This window comes from Camelus bactrianus, chromosome 3 (assembly GCF_048773025.1).
Source record: "Camelus bactrianus isolate YW-2024 breed Bactrian camel chromosome 3, ASM4877302v1, whole genome shotgun sequence".
Classification (NCBI taxonomy): Eukaryota; Metazoa; Chordata; class Mammalia; order Artiodactyla; family Camelidae; genus Camelus; species Camelus bactrianus.
In genome coordinates this window covers 163,231,463-163,251,132 of record NC_133541.1, presented here as the reverse complement: position 1 = coordinate 163,251,132, position 19,670 = coordinate 163,231,463, and the positions used below count along the sequence as shown (strand labels likewise).

The window sequence follows — 19,670 nt, the reverse complement described above, 5'->3', positions numbered from 1 at the left end:
CCCAACAAGCTAGGTGAAGGACGGCTTTCACACACACTTATCTCTCAGAACTGAGCTTGTTTAGAGACGTTCGTTCATCTAGCACAGAGGGAACGGCTTGAAGGTGAGACACTTATTCTCGTTAGTCAGTCTTTTTCCTATTTCCGGTTTGAACTTTAAATTTTTCACTGTAATACCGTGTTGGAGCTAGAAACTCCCCATATATATGTATGGAGTGTAATTTCCAACTGAAAAGGAGCTGTATGTTCCCTTTAGTCTATGTGAAGTTAGGCTTTCACACAAATTTACCTTTCGGAACTGAGCGTGTGGAGAGACGTTCTATAATTTAGCAGAAATGAAAGGGGTTGCCGTAGAAACACTTACTGTGTTTTCTCAGTATGTTTCCTAGTGCTGGTTTGGAATTAATTCAGGTTTCACCTTAAAACCCTGTTGGAGCTTTTACCTCCCCACATATATATATTTTCTGTTCTTTCCAACTGAAAATAACCTTTTTTTCCATCCAACTATGTGAATGTCGTCTTTCACACACATTTATCTCTGAGAACTGATCATGTGGCGAGACGTTCGTTCATCTAGCACAAAGGAAATGGGTTGCTGTAAAAACACTTACTCTGGTTTCTCAGTATTTTTCCTAGTACCGTTTTGAAGTTCATGCAATTTTCAGTGTAAAACCGAGTTGGAGCTTGTACCTCCCCATATATATGTATGTCGTGTTGCTTCGAAATTAAAGAAACTTTATGTTCCCAACAAGCTAGATGATTGACGGCCACACACACACGTATACCTGAGAACTGAGCATTTGGAGAGATGTTCTTTCATGTAGCACAAACGTAATTGGATGCTGTAGGATCACTTACTCTGGTTTCTCATTCTGTTTCGAAATGCCGGGTTTTAATTCATGCAATTTTCACTGTAAACCCGAGTTCGAGGTAGTAACAATAAATATATATTTATGTAGTGTAGAATCCAACTGAAAAGAAATTTGTTTTCCTAACGAGCTAAGTGAATGTCTTCTTTCACTCACACTTATATCTCAGACCATAGCATGTGGAGAGATATTCGTTCATCTCGCTCAAATGAAGTGAGTTTCAGTAGAATCACTTACTCTGGTTTCAGTATGTTTCCTAGTGCCTGTTGGAAGTTCATGCAGTTTTTACTGTAAAACAGATTTGGAGCTAGAACCTCCCCATATATATGTATGTAGTGTAGTTTCCCACTGAAAAGAAGCTGTGTTCCCAACAAGCTACGTGATTGACTTTTTCCACTCACACTTAAATCTCAGAATTGATCATGTGGAAAGACGTTCGTTCATCTAGCTTAAGGGAAATCGTTTGCAGTTAAAACACTTACTCTGGATTCTCAGTATGTTTCCTCTGCCGATTTTAAGTTCCTGCAGTTTTCAATTTAATTCCCAGTTGGAACTTGTTCCTCCCCATATGTATATATGTAGTGTTGTTTCCCACTTAAATGAAACTGTGTTTTCTCAATAAGGTAGGTGACTGACGGCTTTCACACACACTTAACTCTCAGAATTGAGCATGTGGGGAGACGTTCGTTCATCTAGCATAAATGGAATTTGAAATTGATGATCATGACCTGTGCTTGTAAATAAAACAGTTAAGGGAGCATTAATTTAGAGCCTTTATAGTTATGGCCATGAGACATTACAGAATTTCGTTTTCAGCAGTTGATTTCTTTTTTTTAAACTTCAGAAAACTTAAGTCTTTCCTGTAACTGGATATAGATAGTGAATATCTTAAAATCTTGAGCGACGGCTTCAAAGTAGACTAGTTATTTTGCTTTTGGTCTTTAACCTAAAGGAATATCCAGAAGTCCAGTGGCAGTTCGTAAGCAAGGGCCTTATCCTTGCCTTTTCATTTTTTTATGTTGAATAGGTATAACTGTATACTAGGTTAATATGTTTATCTGAAGAGCTTCTTGGATATGTATATGTAAGTTATATTTTCAAAAATTATAATATTATGAAAATCAATTAACCTTGGAGATATATTTCATATATTTTATTCTTTAATAAAATAGATTCAGATAGCCCTGTTTTATGTAACACTTATGAAAATAAGTTGGCTTTATATAAATCCTTTTTCAATAAATCATTTAAAAATTGGTTTTTTTATCATTTGCTTCTTAAAAATAAGATATTAATTGCACAATATGTATGTTCCTTCAAGTTCATACTTTTTTCTCTATACTATCTTGAGTTGCTTAGATAATTTTTCCCACTATATTATTTATTTTAAACACTCAGTATGTGTTTCTGTCTGTTGCTTTATTAGAGAGCAAGAATTCGTTATTATTTTTAATAAAATATACTTTCAGGAAACTATACTGGGATTCTTTCATTCACACAGTTAAGCAATGATACCTGTTTTGTTATATCAATTGTCTAAGCCTCTCAACTTCCAAAAGATTACATGGACAAAGTTTAAAACGTCATAAATGTTCGACTAACAAAGTTTATTCTGTTCCTTGATTAAAAGTACAAATAAGGGTCAGTCTTAAATTCGGATGTAAACGTCTTATAAATTACATGAGACTTCTCCAAAATTCTTTAATTTGGGCTTTAAATCCTCCAGTAAAAAACTGGTTTGAAGAAGAAGAAAGTCGAGAATAGATTCAATCCAAATTCTATTGGAATAAACAAAGCTAAATGTTTCAGTCATTTTTTTGAAGCAGAATAGATATGTTTTGTGCACCATATGATTTTAATAGTATTCATCTGAACATACGGTTTTGACACCATGAGACCACAAGCCAGAAAACAAGATCTCAGGCAAAGCAAGTAAAACAACTGAGGGGATTTTCTGCTGCAAAATTTCCCCTAACTAAAACTGTAATTGAGAACAAATCTGACCCCATATTGGATCTGTTCCTTCAGTTTGAAGCACTGTGCCCTGTTTTCCAGGCTTAATCTTGCTGGCTCTGCACCTTTTGTAAAACAACGTTGCCTTTACCCTAAAACCTACAGGAAAGCCTATTCTCAGGGCTCTGACCTTTAAGGATGTTAGCACTTCTGCACTTATGCAGAGATGGCAAGTTGCAAAATAGAGAATAACCTTTGTTTTGTTGGAGGCTTACAGGGACACAATAGCCTGAGCCACATGGATGGCTGCAAGAACAAAGAATGCCGGCAGCAAGAAGTTTGCACAACCAACCCCAACCCCTCCCCTTTTTAGTTCAAAAGGAGCCTTAATTCTGACTTGGGAAAGATGATTCTCCAGGACGATAGTCCCCCATCTTCTTGGTCTGCCAGCTTTCGGAATAAAGTTACTATTCCTTGCCCCAAAACCTTGTCTCCTGATTTATTTATCACTGTTGTGCAGTGAGCAGAACAAGTTTGGCCTCAGTAACAGAACCAGCTTTGTCATTCCCTCTGATGTGAAATCTCTCTGGGTATACAAGTGCTTGTCTGGTGGTGGTGGTGGCGGTGGTGGTGGTAGGCAAAAAATATTTCACATCTCCTGATTTCAATAGGCTAAAATTTACTGCTATTTAAGTCAACTATAGACTTTTACAGAATCACCTGCAGATGTGCTTCTGGGAGCTAAAAAATTCCAACAATGAAAATAATTCTATTGTCTCCAGACAAGATAATTTTCCTCAAAATTGAGCAGCTCTGAAACACACTTCAGGAGTACAGATAGATGCAGTGTTCTTCATTTCCCATGCAGTTCTGACACAATTATCCACTTATATCAAATAAATTAAAATCAGTCTTCAATAGCAGATGCTCTGGCATGATACAACAATGTCAATTCCACTTATTTATTGAGCCAGAGCAGTTTTAGAATAAATGACTTTACACCAAACTCCTGCTTGATATCCTGTCTTCTCCATGGTGGCTAATTCCTTCTTCTTACTTCCTAAAAGTTCTCCTGTTATGGGAAGTTATACTTTACTGTGCACATTCAATTGGGAAGGCACAAATTAAATATGTGAGGGGATGACATACATATTTAATTCTTACTTATACATATATACAAGCACACAGGACCTGTGTCTTGGAAGATGTCACTTCCTAATGTGGGCAAAAGGATGGTCTATAGTTCAATCAATGATCTAAAAGCAGTTTTCTAGGATATAATAAAGCAATGCTTGAGTTATAAGACAGAACAACTCCTGGATATGAATCAGTGGCACCAATCAGTGGGTGCACATGTGTGCATACACACGCCTATGCACACGGAGCAGCCTTGGAGACACTCCATCTGTGCTGATGGAGCAAAGCCATGCTGGGGAGATGAGGAAAAAGTGCCTAATACAATAAAACCAGGACACCTGAGTAATGGGTAATAGGAGTCAATTGAATTTTCTGGTTAGCTGAAGGCCAAACAAAAACACTTTTAGTTTCAAACGTCATTGTTAAAAACTTTCTTAAAGCACAGAAGCCTGTTTTCCTGATTTGCTTAGTGTCACATGGCATATTAAACATGACAGATTCGTAGTTCTCTGACTGTGGAACGGGAAAGGCCTTGCTGTCATATTTATGAATATTAGTCTATGTTTTGCAGCACAGTGGATACTGAAAATGGGGCAATTTGAGTGAATGGGAATGGACATAACCTAGCAGTCATAGACTGTGTGTGATTTGCAAACTTTCCCCAAAAAGTAGGGGTAGCAAGCAAATCAGATAAATTGAGGGATCCTGGGGTGGGGAGTCGGGTGGGCTGACAGCTGGGTGGTCCCAGGTAGCTTGTTTTACTGTGTAAAATTGTGACTATGATCCAGACAGTAACACACTGTCAAATTCATGTGCCTGTAGCTTTGATACCTGGCCAAGTCTGTGAGCCAATTTTATCGATGGGGCATAATGAAGATAACTAACATTCTCTGAGGCCCAGGTTATGTGACTTCCATGCATTGACTCACTGAATTCCCTAAGCACCCTTTGTGGTACATAACAGTCTTAAAATATGCAGCAGGGGATTATTCTGTTTGCAGATGATAAAATGAAACTCTGAACTGTTGAAGCCTGGCCCGAAATAATGCAGATGGGAAGACGCCGTGCTGGGAGCTAACTCGGGCCAGGCTACAGAACCTGAAGCTCCCAGCAAGTCCCCTCACCCAGGAACCTGGCCCACAGCCACTGCCTGGCCTTGTTCTATTTCTATGAGTGCTCATAGGAAAATGCCAGGTACTCAGGGTCAATGCGACTTGATTAAGGAATTCAAACTGGGATAGCCTTTTGTTGGGGACTGTAACCTGGGAGTGAAACTGGCAGTGAAGTAAGGGAGGAAACATCTCTGGTTGTAAGAATATTTCTAGGGAAGGAGGTTCCCTGGTGGGCTGGCATGGGAATCGCTGTGGTTGTTAGCCCCCTGTTGCCCTGTGGGGTTGTGGGCAGGGAAGGAGAGAGGCTGTTCCGACTGGTCATAGTCAATAGAGTTTGTAAACAGCTGAGTTCTGTTCCCTCACAGCTCAGACACATGCAGGACATGAGGATGCTTAGCTAATGACCAACAGTTGGTAGCAAAGGCCAAGAGTGGGGTGGGGAGGAGAGATGGGGCCACCTTCTGGAAGAACCGCTGCCCCAGGGGACCAGGAAGGTAGTGAATGTTTGGAGATGCACAAAGGGTTTCTATGGCCTCATCAGGTAGTTCCTATTTTAAACTGATAGTCTGGAATATATGGTCAAATGCGGTGGAATGTCTGCTCTTATTTTAAGTTCTACAAACACTTAAACGGATAGATTTCTATCTCCAATATACAAGCACTGCTGGGTGACCTTTATAGTCAATGTGAGGATCAAAAGAGTGAGTACTTATTAATGCTATTACCACGGTTCTACTGAATTAACACTTCAGCAACAGTATAACGGCCACTCTCTTTAACAACTGCCTCTGTAAGGGTCTTGTAAGTCACAAATAATAATTATAAAGAAAATATATTAAAAATAATAACAATTACAGTTACAACAACTATGTTGTTTATAACGATGGTAGTGTTAGCGTCTCCCTCTCATATTAAACAGTACCCAACACTAGATTCCTTAGGAAACAACACCAATGCATTTTTGGACTTTTCTAAGTCTTCACCCAATGAAGCCTTTTTATTCACATTGGTCCACCACAGTCAGAATTGCTGTTCCTTGCATGGTGGGCTGCCATGCTGCGATGTTCTGGGCTTTTTCTGGCACAATGCGTCTATACTGGGTAGTCAAGGTTCCACGAACCCACTCTGATTTCCAATATATTGTTCTCCAGAGCCAACAGAGGGGCCACTGGAAAGAGGCCACATATACGGTGGTGAACCCAAACTGAATACCTGTTGAAGGAATGGACACACAACATGGAGTGGTGGATGGATGGAAGCACAACATAAATTCTTTTACTCCTGTATAGAGAGAGGGGAAAATGGTGAACTAAATCCCAAAGAGAAAAGACGTTCATGGTAATAATAATGTTCAACAGTGAAAGAATCCAAACAAAAGGCAAATATAAAATCTCTGGGAAGAAGACTCATTACAACCTGTTTCTTTCACATATATACCCTTAGTAGGAATAACATACTTAAAAATCTTTAACCAACTATAATTATTTGCTCATAATAAACTTGGGAATCTTGAAGCATATTATTCACTCTCAGTGTTGAAATAATACAATCTTGGAAGATGATTTGTATTTGAGGATTAAAAAAAGAATATTGTGGATGTATCTAACAATTTAAATAGAAATAAGAAATGTACCTATGGGAAAGCTATGCATAGAGAATGTTGGAGGAAATACACTGAATATAGGCAAGTGAGCAAGCTCCCTTGAGTCTGGGAAGGTGAGTGCAGCACATTCAGAGGGTCTATGAAGTTATTACAAGTCACAGAAAGGTATGCAATTAAAGTGTCTTCCTAAGCAAAATATTCTTCTTCAAGAATTTTTATCTTGATATTTCTATGGTCTGTGTGGTCACAGGAAGTCAAAGTTATGGTGGTGGCTTAGAAGTTCTTTTCTCTCTGTGTGTAATTTACAGGGCAATGCTACAGATGGGGCAGCAGAGATCTGTGGTAAGATGTTCCATAGGGTGGGGGAGCGGTTAGAAATGATAAGGTCAGAGATCTAAAAGACTTTTAGACCCTCCCCTCCTAACTGGCAGACCTTTAAAGTAAACTAGCACAGGTATGTAAATAAGACAGTGGATGAGAGGCAAATTTATAGTCCCTTTAGTGTTACTGCTCAGTCAAGGGGTAGGGACCACTCTGGCCAGGAACGGCAAGACCGTGAATGGGGTGGATGGGTAGGAGGAGCTGACATTTGCTTCTGACCTGAGAGGCAGGGGTGTGTTGCAGAAAAGCCGACAGTGCTGGAAAGATGCAGTAGTTCCACAGCCCAAAAGGAGCTGTCATATTCAGGGAGGTCAGAGAGCAAGAACCAGAGTTAGTGACGCCACAGGGTCAGCAGCGTGGCAGCATTGATGTCAGTATCTGTGTCCATAACCCACCTAACCCTACATGAGCTCATCTGCCTAAGGGGGCAGGTAAGTAGCAGAAATGCTTGGAGTGGGTGCAGCCACTGGCAAATTGGCAAGTGGGCATCCTAAGGAAACGCAATGCTCACCATCACCATATTGGAAATAGGGCCTCACAGTGTCAGATCTCCTTCTTATTCAAGAGAAGCCAGAAATTACGAGTTTATTAGCAATCAACCCAGATCAAAACCCAGAAAAGATATCATTTTATAATGACAAAGAAGGCACAGACTATTCAGAAATAAATTAATGAAAAATATTAAGAAGATTCTGATAAATGAATTAAAAAAAGAAAAAAAAAGATGATTGAATGAACAGTAGAATGCACCACCCTCTTCAGTGGGCAGACTCAAATTTGGGGGACATAGAACATTTTTTCTCCAAAATAAATTTAGTATCTGAATGCAAATTTAGTTAATAATCCCAAATGTATTTAAGAAAAAAATCTGAAAGGTGATCCTAAATGTATTCCAGAAATATACCTATATATACAAATAAAGTAATGAGGAGGGATGTTTGAATTTGTAGTATTAGGGATATTCTGGAAAAGGATAAAACAGGACCAACTCTAGGAGATATTAATCTATGCTCATGGAAAGAGTATAGAAATAGTGCACTGAGAGTATGAATGAAATACATTACATTTCAAGAATAGACGTGGATATTTATGAGATTTTAGTAATATTATAAAACTGACACTTCAAATCAGTGGATTCAAGTTCTGCAGTAATTAGCGAAATCATTGGAAGACCTGGTAGTGTGTCCTCATTTATGACATTAAAATAAATTCCAGATAATTTTTTAATTAAAAAATAAAACACCAGAAATAACCCAACATGATTTAATCTGTTCAGATTTTCATGCGAGAAGAACTTTATAAAAAGCTTTTGGAACAAAGACCAAAAAGAGCAAAGGCCTAGCAACTCAGCAAGGCCAGAAACGCCCACTGTAAAATAAAACGAACCCTCGCCCAACCCTCTCTCACGGCCCTGTATTGCTCTCTGATATGTTCTACACTTTCTTCTTCCATTTAAAGTCCAGTTTCTTGGAGAAGTACCTGCGCTGAAGACTCCTCAGGGCTCAGAGCCCTGCATCCCCCACGGCCCTCATCGCAGCACTGAGACAGGAGTTGCACTGCCGGTGGCTGCGTGTTTCAAACTAGTCAGCATTTTCAGCTCGTGTTTATTTGATTACCAGTTAGCTTTTGCCGTGGACAAATATTTTCCTCTCAGTGGGATGTTTTCCCCCTTAATTTTTGTTTTACTTAAATACATTTAAAAAGCCCAGACAGAAAATTGTGTGTGCACATATGCACACACACAGATACACACAGATCTGTTTTTTAAAGTCTACCTAAGTATAGTCCTCCTCCTCCTTTTCCCCAGGCTTGGCAATTAAAGGTGCGCTTTACCTCTTGCTTTATTGCCCCACACACCCCCCCCTTCTCACTATGCTCCTTTTAGTCAGTGTTCAAATCCCTCTTAAGCCAGGTTACAGCCTTCTCTGTGTTGCCTCAACTAGTTTCTCCCAACTGCTCTGCTATTCTTCTTTCTCTTGGTGGATTTCTCTTCTCCCATGTGCCATGTACATGGCCCTTTTCCCCAGGGCCTCGTCCTCAATCCTCCACTTGGCAGGAATGAATCGCCCCCACGGCCTCACCCACAGCTCCTCTGAGCTCCTGACTGTTGAATCCAGCTTAACAACGGGCATCACACCTCAGATGACCCATAGACATTTTGCAATCAAAATGCCACACACAGAACCATCTCCTCGAAAGCATCTCCTCCCCTTACACTCCCACTGCAGATCCACTCTCCAGATGGGTCACTGGAAAGTCACCTCAGCAGCTCTGCAGCCTGCTGCCCCGGCCCTGTAGTCCCCTCTGCAGCAGTCACCACTTCTGCCACCCACGACTCTCTCCCTCTGCCCAGGGCCTCTCTGCAGGTGTGTGCCACTTGTCTGGATTACCTGGGGTGGCCCCCGAAATATCCTTTCCCCCCAAAATATGGGCCTCCCCCCAAAAATGTTATTATCCATTCTGCTGCCAGTATAACCAGATCTACTTTAACATAATCATTATACAATTCTCTTGCTTACATATATTCCAAAATAGCCCTGTTTCTTTAAGGATACATTCAAGTCTAATCACACAAGACCCATCGTGACAGTGGCCTTGTGCACCTGATATTCCCACCTGTGGATAATTTGTTCTAACCCTACTTGTTGTTCTTCAGTCTGGCCAAGCCGCTTCATGCCGTGTACTCTTATATGTCTCTACCTCTCTGCATGAAGTGTCCACTCCCTCTACCACACATTAGAGAGCTAACTTCCTTTCACCTTTCAAAATTCAGTTCAAATATTCCCAGCTCTATGAAGTCCAATGTGTGTTCACCTGCTTACCAATCCATCAACTACTCTCCAAGTCTTGCCTGGCCTGTGGAGTGCAGACAACAAGTCTTACCTGTCTTGGTCTCCCCAGCAGTTGATACAGTGTTTGGCATAGCAGGTGCTCAGTGTTTGTTGGATAGATAAACGAATGAATCAGTAAAGAGATGAGAGGTCTACAATCCCCCCCAGTTACTCAGCTGCCATTTTGGAAAGTTCATTCTGCGGAGTTAAGGAAATGTCAGTGCAGGTGGTGGGCAGACAGAACAGAGGTGAGGGCGTGGGGGAGAAAGGCCTGGTCCTGGAGAGCGCAGGAGAGGCGTGGGTGGGATAACAATGGAGAGAGAGGGAATGGAGGGGTCGGGTGAAAGGAGATGTTGAAGAACAACTGATATTAACTGCAGTAAATTAAATGGAGAACATAATATATGAAGGGAAGTTCAAGTTACCACAACAAGGGTGGAAAAGGCAGTACCAGACACGAAGAGCTCTCACTTCATCACTCACTGCATTTCACTTACGGCACCCGCCCTCTGGGAAGGCAGCGCCAAGTTCTTGAGAGACTGGTGTTTGTGCTGTGGGTGCTCTAAGTACAAAACGGTATCTTATGGCTTCCAGATTTTAAGACTGATAGATTATTTCTCTTATGTCCCGTGTCTGAGTTCTCAAACAGCAGGATCTTTTGCTTCTGGGGGTGAGCTATTGTGGTTAATAACTCAGGGTTACTCCAATAATCTCAAAGGACAGTGGGGAAATCACTAGAACAAATAAAAGAGAAATTTCACTCAGAAAAAAACATATGCCCTATAGAACCTTGTGGGGGCCTTGGGGGCAATGTTACCGCCAACTCATCTAACAGTTGTATGTGAGTGCATTGAAACTCCAAGCTCAAGTCACTTAAACACGTATGAGAACCAGGGTCCAGGCTGTGGTGCTTCAGACATGCACGGGAAGATGAAAAGCCTGACTATTGCCTCCGACAGGATCAGTCCAGCCGGGGAGCGCAATGGACACAGACATGATCACGCACCATCAAGACAAGAATCAACTGCAATTCATGCTTATAGAGGAGAGCAGAAAATCTCTAAAAAGTTGAGGGATTGCTGCCAAGGCTTGGCAAGAGCCCTTCCAGGCAGAAAAGCAGAGAAAGATACTTCTGGCGAAGGAGACTAGGGATGGTGGCAGGGTGCGAGGCCTAAAGAAGCAAGGGTGGAGGGCTCCAGGGTCATCTGTCAGAAGCTGTTCCCCTTCAGCGGCTAAGAGGCCTAACTATAAAGGCAGGTGTGGTGTCATTAATGATCATGGGGAAAACTGGGAGGAGGAAACTGAGGTCAGGAGATCACCACCAAAGGCACTTTATTTGAGAGGAACAAAAATAATTCAAAAAGCACTTGGAAATCCTATCTCCCATGAACGAAAAGAACACAAAATAAGTTTCACTCCAGCGTTGAATACAGAATAACAGACTGCCTACTCTCAGAAATGGATTGAATTTTCTAATTCGTTAGGGATTATTTAGAGAATAGGAAAACGAGTAAATCTGAACAATCTCTCTACAATAGCTGTTACTCCATCCTGTTATGTAGGGTAGAGTTAGGCTGAATTATTTAATTAGTATTTTAATGAGACTATAAAGTTCTAAAAGTCCTATCAATTTCTCCCAAAAGCGTACAACTTTTCCTTTCAATGACCTTTATTTGACTTAACTAGAACAATAACTATTTTCCAAGGCTTTTTTCGTGTGTGTTAAAATACCAAATGATATGCTGCCCTCAGAATGTTGTTGTTATTATTAATGCTGATAATAGCCCCAATAAGAAATATTTACAATTATGACTCATTTTGGAATAACAGGTCATTGGATTAAAGTCCTTTTGAAAATAAGCAGAAAAAACGAACATAATTTCTACACCAGGGACAGGAGCTGCACCCTTAATCGAACCTGGTCACTAAGCACAACAAAAGCAAAGATGAAACTCAAATCAGACACCAGGCCACAAAGCATAGCTGACTGAAGATGACACAAAATGACCTTTCATTCACCGAGGGAATCAGATGCGTTTCTATGTATATTATATATTTTAAAAGCAATTATTATATATATAGCATGTAATTTAGGAAAAAGAAAACTCCCTCTTTCTGTAGACTTATAAACAGGAAGCCCAATGGGGTGTCTTGCAGACATGAACCGGCATGCATAAATGCAAAGCCTATTGACAAAAATACTTTCCTGTCTCCTAAGCTTAAAAAAAAAAAGTAATTCAAGGCAGTGGTGAGCTCAAAGGTCTCAGATACAAAACGTGCACATCATCAGCCTTCTAGTAGATAAAAGTGCGCCATGCATAATAGAAAAGATGAAGTTTCCTATGGAAATCTATTTTGAGATGCAACAATTTAAAGGCAACCGAGAGCTCAAAAACAAGTTCAAACAAAGAGAAACAAAGGCCAAGCAAATTTACAGAAATGGACAAAGACATTGGAGAAGGAGGGGATCTGTGTTCTACCAATACTCCAGATCAGCAAATTCATCCTGAATTCAGGCCAGTGATGTGCCATGAGGTGACTCAAGGAACCAGGCTGAAACCATCGGCCAGAAGAAATAGGAAAAATGTCAAAGGCAGGTGTGAGGTGTGGAAGGGGTGACCCTGTGACCCTTGCTGCCATGAGGCAGGATGCTCTTGCGGGCTTTCTGCACAGGCTGGCGGGCTCACATGACTCTGTTTAGAAGGATATCAGCCAACAGCTGTGCCACACGGGCTGCAGCCCGTGCTGAGTCATATCTAGTAAAGGTTCTGAGTTCATCCTTAGACGACATGACCAGAAGGATCTGAGAATCAATGATGGAGAATTACCTGAATGAGTATTCCATTTCATTCCTTGGCAGTAAACCTTCAGCTTTGTACAACATAAATATTGACAAAGATATACACAGGCAACCTATTTGAAAGCCTGACTGCATAATTGCATCTAATTGAGAAAAGCGGGATCCGTTTCGGTATGCTAGGTCTTTGTTTGGCTCGGTAACCGATGCTTCTGAGACTCAAAGCATATTCTAGTATAACCGACAGCACAGAAATCCCCACTGATGACTTACTCATTTCAGGGTATTCATAAAATAACCCCAGTTTGCCCGTTGGATACAGATGGTTGTCCCATTCCCATCGTGGGGTGGTCTGTTCTGCTCCCGAAACTGTGGCATCATTAGATTCATGACCCATCTGTCAAACAGATCAAATTATAAAGCAAGATATTATCAGACCAAGGTCATAAAAGTATTACTGACATTTCAAGCTGAACACATCATCTTCCCAAGAATTTAATTTCTTGTTTTCAGGATAAATTTCTTTTTATTGCTGCCTACCTACACTCAAGTATTGTGAAAACTAGTCCTGACTACGTACCTTGTGTTTACCAAAATTGTAACGACTACTACTACTTTATCTCCTACCTCCTTTTCAGGTGGGCACTTTAGCTTTTAGAAGATACCTACCCTCATTTGTTTTTTCCCCCATTTCTCTGCTATTATCCACCATGGCATTTCCAGTTTGTAAATTGTCAGAGAAAATAAGTAAAAGAAAGAAATACAGGGTCGGTGAGCTGGTGATAAGTGCTGCAGAGGAAAATAAAGGAGGGCGAGGAATGTGTGGTAGGGAGGAGTGTGGATGGGGCAAGTGACCTTTGAATAAGGCAAAGACGGAGGCAAAGGGGTGGGCAGAGGGAACAGTGATCACAGGCCTTGAGGTCCCTCACGCTGGACAGACAGCATGGAGGCTGGTGTGGGCCAGAGTGAATAGGAAATAAGTGGTGGTTTTGGGGGGTGGAGCCTTAGAGGCTGCCGTGAGGATGTTCATTTTTCCCTCTGAAGGAATTGTGGAACCATGGAGGATCACTGAGCAGAAAAGTGATACTCGACCGTTGGATCGAACAGGTCCAAGACCCTAATTTCAGCTGAACAAATCAAGGGCCAAAGAACTGACATGCCACCTCAAATTCAGTGCAGAGCTTGAAAGAAACAGCCTCGACTTGCAGCCCAGTGCTCTGCACCCTTCTGGATGTTGTCCCACAGAGCTGTCTCTAAGGTTAAATTTTTTCCTCACTCAGAGGCTTGTGGGACAACTGAATGCTTCCCCCTTTTTCAAATGGCAATTTGTCCTGAAAGGAATTCGGAGTTGTCAGTGAAACAAGGCATGGACCTGTAGACTACAGAGCTGTTGTTCCTGAAAGCAACAGCTGGCGCGTGGTTTACTCGTGGAGTTCAGCAGAAGAGACAGAGCAACAACAGACAACTTAGCATCTGGCGGAGCTTCGGCTGACTGCACTGCACGTTTGGATGGATTTCAAATTTGGACAGTGAGGCGTCTTCACACGAAAGGCAGGTGTATACATCATACATGCCCACACGTCTGTATGCACACACACGTGGACACACACAGAGTATATGATGTGACTTGTAAAGAGCTTCCCCTGCTAGGTTTCCCACTGCCTCTGATCTCAGCGTTAACCTTTCCCTGGCCATGCTCCCAGGGTTGCTACGAGATTTCTTTGCAATGGAACATGCCCTTCGCTTCACAAACTTTCCCCAATTCTTTCAATGACATTAGGGGAAGAGCAGAGAGCTCTGGGAAGGGGTGGGGATATGGAATCGAGATACCCCTGAATCTGAATCCACACTTCATGGCTTATTTGTTATTTAACTTTATTTACATTCAAAATGCAATTGTTGCAGATCTCAGAAGTTGATTTACACTCACTGCTGTGGCAGAATGTTGCGGTCAGTAGACCCACCACTGGATCCGCTTATTCAACACGTCCTTCCAATAATTCAGATATTACTGTATCACAAATGCCCATTTCTATATTTTGATACCTGCTTTTCAGTATAATTATCTTCCTTCTTTATTCTCTAAATCTTATGATTTTTAAACATTTTTCTGAGAAGTGTTCCAAAGGCACTTTACATATGATAAGTTGATAAAGAGATCCTGGAGTTCAAAACCACATTTAAATCCTGAGATAAACTCAACTGTGCCGTATACATGGATAGGTTTAGTCTGCTTCCTTTGTTACTTGGTTTAGTAATTTTTGTTTCAAACAAGATCCTACTGTATAGCACAGGGAACTACATTCAATAACTTTTAATAGCCTATAGTGGAAAAGTATATGACAAGGAATATATATATATATATATATATGTATGTATATGTGAATCACTATGCTGTATACCAAGAATAAACACAATATTTTACACCAACTATACTTTCAACAAAAAATGTTGAAATAAAATTGGGAGGTGAAACTTCGACTGCCCAGGCTGCTGTCAAGATGAAACGATTCAAAGCAGGCCAGGTATTAGCAAACCCCCTAACACATCAAAACCCCATATGGGATCTTCTTTTTGAGCAGCACAGGCTAACCAGCTGTGGTCACCTGTAAATAAGGTTGAAGTCACTTAGACCCTTGGCTTGGGAACGCCGTGGCCACCGGGGTGGGGGTCACTGCAGCACCTACGAGAATGACGGGGACAGCATGCTCCTGACGCCGCTCCCCAGGCCGCAGCCCGGAGCACTGCAGTCAGGTCTGAGGTCCGGCCGGGAGCGCACAGCTCCACAGCCACTCGGAGCCCTGCGGTGCGGGTGGAGCTGGGACCGCGCTCGTCCATCACCCTTCCAGGCACCCAGACTCGGGAGTCCCCTGGGGGAATTTTTCTCTGCCTCATAATTCCTGTCTCAGCCTCTTGTGGAATGCGGTCCATGCCCAACGGAAGCAGGGCTTTAACCCTCCGGGACCCAAATCCATCACGGTTTGGATCCGGGATGTAACTTCCATGTTAACTCACCTGGTGCTCCCTTCTTGTGCTGAACTGCCCTCCCCCGTCGATGACATTAGGTCGTATTAGAAGTCCCGACTTGCTTGTCCTTAGCTAAGACTCTGAGCCTCTTGCTCAGTCTTCCTGACTGGAACCACTCTTCTGTGGCAGAAAAGCTTGGGCTGTCGGCAACCCATCATTGTCCTCGGTCTTTTGGGTTTTCTGTTGGTTTATGGTTCTCATGCAGGGATACCAATTTGCACATGAGAAACACCTGTAGACATTTTAAAAAATACAGACACTGGATCCTCCCCACTCTTCAGCCAAGGCTGGAAGCTTTCTCCCTCTAGCAGTGGTTACACAATAATTTGCTTGGGAATTGACCACACATATTGGCATAATCATGGTAAATTGCCCTTTACTCAGTGCTTCCCACGTGGCATTTTCTACTTCATGTTGTCTTTGTACGTTCATTATCACATTTAATCCCTGAATTATCGATAATCACCTTTTCTTTTGAGGACACTCCTACTTGCTAATCTTGAATACAAGTATCTTTGATTCTCTTAATCTATTTCATTCCTGAGTTTCCTGTTCCTGGATTTAAAGAGTGAATTATGGACACATGTATTTAAGATTCTCTTAATATATCTATCTGACTCATCCTCTAACCAAATCATATCTGGAGAAGAGAGATTTTCTCTTTTAAATATTTGCATTTTCTTACTATATAGTAGTGTGTACACACGGTGGAAAATGTAGAAAGCATATAAAGTAAGAAAATTACAGCCATACATTATCTAAACACCAAAGGACAGTGCTATGTCATGTTGGGCATTTAACAATTTTTCTTAATATTTTATCATAAAATTTCCCTAGGGCAAGTTACTTAACCCTGGAATTGTACTAGACTTTTGTCAAGTACAGAATAACATTCCCAGAAATGACCCCAACATCAAAATAGTACGTGAGGCTGGGAAGGCCATAAGGCACTCAGCTTATTCTCTGAGTCCTACAAAGAATGCTGTTAATTCACTGATTTTACTCATTCGATGCCTGTGAGTCACTCACTCACTCAGCTGGCTCGGACTGAGACCTACTTTATACCAAGTGCCGATCCAAGTGCTGGGGAGACCCCAGAGAGAGCCTGGATCACGGCATCACTGTCCTTCTTCATTTGCTCCCAGAATCCTACTCAACAAACCCACATGGGATTGGGGGGTGGAGGCAGGTGAGATATGGTAAAATTCATTTCATTATGTTCCTTTAGACATATTTAAATAGCATGAAAATAGTCACTAACTTTGATAAGTTTTCTTTTCCCTTCCTATGTATTTTTGAGTATGGGTATAGTTTTGGGGCAGCAAGAGTAATTGATAGATCTTTAGTATGTTAGGATTTTATATGAAAAATTAAGAAGGAAACTGGCACCTTATTCAAAGAGAAGAGGCAGTGAGGAAAACACAAGCCACCCTCAAACTTGGCTACCATTCAGAATTTCTGGTATTCAAAAAAGGGAAACATAATTCAAAATATTTTCCCTAAATATTTTAGCCCAGAGTAGAAATACATGTAGGCAAAGTTCAGCTCACTGGAACCTACAACAATGTGCTTACTTAAGCGAAGGTATAAACAGACCACAGATACTATAATGCATCCTTTACTTTAAACTAGTTAATGTGAGCAAGTTTCATTTCACATGAATTGCTCAGTACCAATTTAGGAAATATATCCTTCTTGATTGGTAAAAATAGCTCACTGATAACCAGATTCAACAAAATTTAGTGTTAAATAATTAACCTATTTCCTTCAGGAAATGCTTTTCGGTAATCTGAGTTAAGTATTTCCTCTATCTGATCTATTTCTTTTCACAGAGAAAAGTAGTATTATTTGCACATGAGCTACTTTTACTCCTCTGGAGAAATCTGACTGTGAGCTCAGGGTAAGAGTTGTCTACTGCACAGTAGGGAAAAAAAGGATTCATTTCACAGCAAAGATCAGAATCTTTTTTTTGAGGGGCATGGTGAGCTGGGGGACAAGGGAAATGCCTTTGTTTAGAGACAGACCACAGTAATCCATGCTGAAGCAGAAAGATGAAGACCTTGTGAAGAAATGTGGAAGGACACACTGACACACAAATGTGTTCACTCTGCAAAAACAGAAAGAAGGAAAGAAAAAATAATTTAACTGCCCTATAAAGAGAATGGACAGAAAATTGGTAATAAGGGAGAGTGATGGAAAGTTAGGGAAGGGAGGAGAAACAGTGAAAGGGAACTTGGATGCGGTGGACAGAATAGCAGGTTTCTGGAGCTTACAATGAAGGATGATAAGAAAAAAAGTAAAGTTTAAAAAAAGTTACAAAGTTTAAAATAGTTTAAAAATTAAAAAATGAAGTTAAAAAATAATTTTTTTTTATAGTGGCATGGAAGATTTTAAAATGATGGAGGTTTTTATTTCAAAATTCAAGTTGTTTGAGTTTCTCCTCCATGCTCCAAACAACAGTAAGAATTGCTTGTGTAATTGGTTTTGGGGGACACCACAGAGAGTGGTGAGCAATGCAGTTAGGTTGGCCAGGAGCAGAATGCTTTTGTGGAAGGCAAGACAGAAGAGAGATCAACAGTTTCATGAGGACAGAAACTCAAAGCCAGAAATTATCTTAAAAAGCTTAGTGTGGTGGGCAGAAAAATGTTCCCCCCCAATATGTCTATGTCCTTATCACCAGAAAATAGGAAGAGGTCAGTTTCCCTTGCAAGGGGGGTCTATGTTTTCAGATGGGGTTAACGTTGCTAACCAGCCTTCTCTAAGAGAGACGAGCTGGATTATAGAGGTGAGCCCATTGTAATCACCAGGGTCATTAAAGTAGGAAGAGGGAGACAGTAGAGGGGAGAGAGGAGAGGAGATTTGACCACAGGATCAGAGTCAGAGGCACACAACCTTGCTGACCTTGAGAGAAGGAAAAGAGGTCACAGGCCAAGAGACGTAGGTGGCCTCTGGAAGCCAGAAAAGTCAAAGATACAGTTTCCCCTGAGGCCTTCAGAAACAGCCGTGCCAATATTTTGACTTCAGCAGGCTCCTGCGTTCAAGAACCCTACAAGGTTAAATTTGTGTTGTTAAGTGGAGACTATTTCTTTTTTCTTCCTACTACCATGTCATTTGGGGATACTTGTTACAACAGAAAGTGAATACACTAAGCTCCTTGAAATGTTCAGAAATTGCAGATAACACTGGAATGTCCACTTTGATGTGGGATAGGGCTTATGTGAAAATCCAAAGGACAGTGTGACCTTTGCTAACATCTGCTTTTCTCATTTTTAGGAAGAGAACAGTAAGTCAAAACCTCTGTAGTTATTATTTTAGACAAGTGTCTCTTAAAACATTATGTAGCCCTGTGCCTTAGGACACCAAGAGAGTCTCTGTTTTTAGAAGAACATGAATTCCATGAGATAGGGTCCTACATCTGAGTCCCACAGTGGTCTCTTATTGGCAATGAGAACTTGGGCAAATCATTTACCCTCTTTAAGCCACAGGATCTTCATTTGAAAAGGAAGATAAGAATAAGGATTGTTTGGGTGATTAAATTGTACACACACACACACATATATGTACAACATTTAATACAGTGACTAACACATACTAGGCACTCAACAAATTCCTGTTATGGATTTTTAAATGCATGTATAAAAGGAGGAGAAAGTTGCAGGAAGTTGTGGGAAAACTTAGTTCATGGCCCCAAAAAGGGCCATCTCTCAACGGGCTCTGATCAGTCAGTCCCCAGTGATGGGCTAATAAGCAGAAACTATAGCACTTGAGGATTTAATTTAAACATAAAAAGGAAGGAATTTAAACATAATTTTTAAACAGGAGGTATGTTTACACTGTTGGCTGGATCATCTTATCTGGAGAGCTTTAATAAGCAGAGAGTCTCCCCTGTTTTAGAGATGGGCATGCAGGAAAATTCCTTGGATGGGTGGGCCGTTCTCACCCCAAGATCACATGACTTAGT

At 41.1% G+C, this 19,670-nt stretch overlaps 1 long non-coding RNA gene across 1 annotated transcript; it reads right to left on the bottom strand.

The window, feature by feature from the left end:
• Window positions 1-5,971: 5,971 nt before the first annotated feature.
• On the bottom strand, window positions 5,972-16,108 carry LOC141575491 (uncharacterized). The gene is made up of 3 exons (XR_012503093.1): window positions 15,698-16,108; window positions 12,956-13,079; window positions 5,972-6,282 (listed from the first exon to the last, which is right to left on the bottom strand). It is a non-coding gene; the product is annotated as an uncharacterized LOC141575491 (long non-coding RNA).
• Between the last annotated feature and the right edge of the window lie 3,562 nt (window positions 16,109-19,670).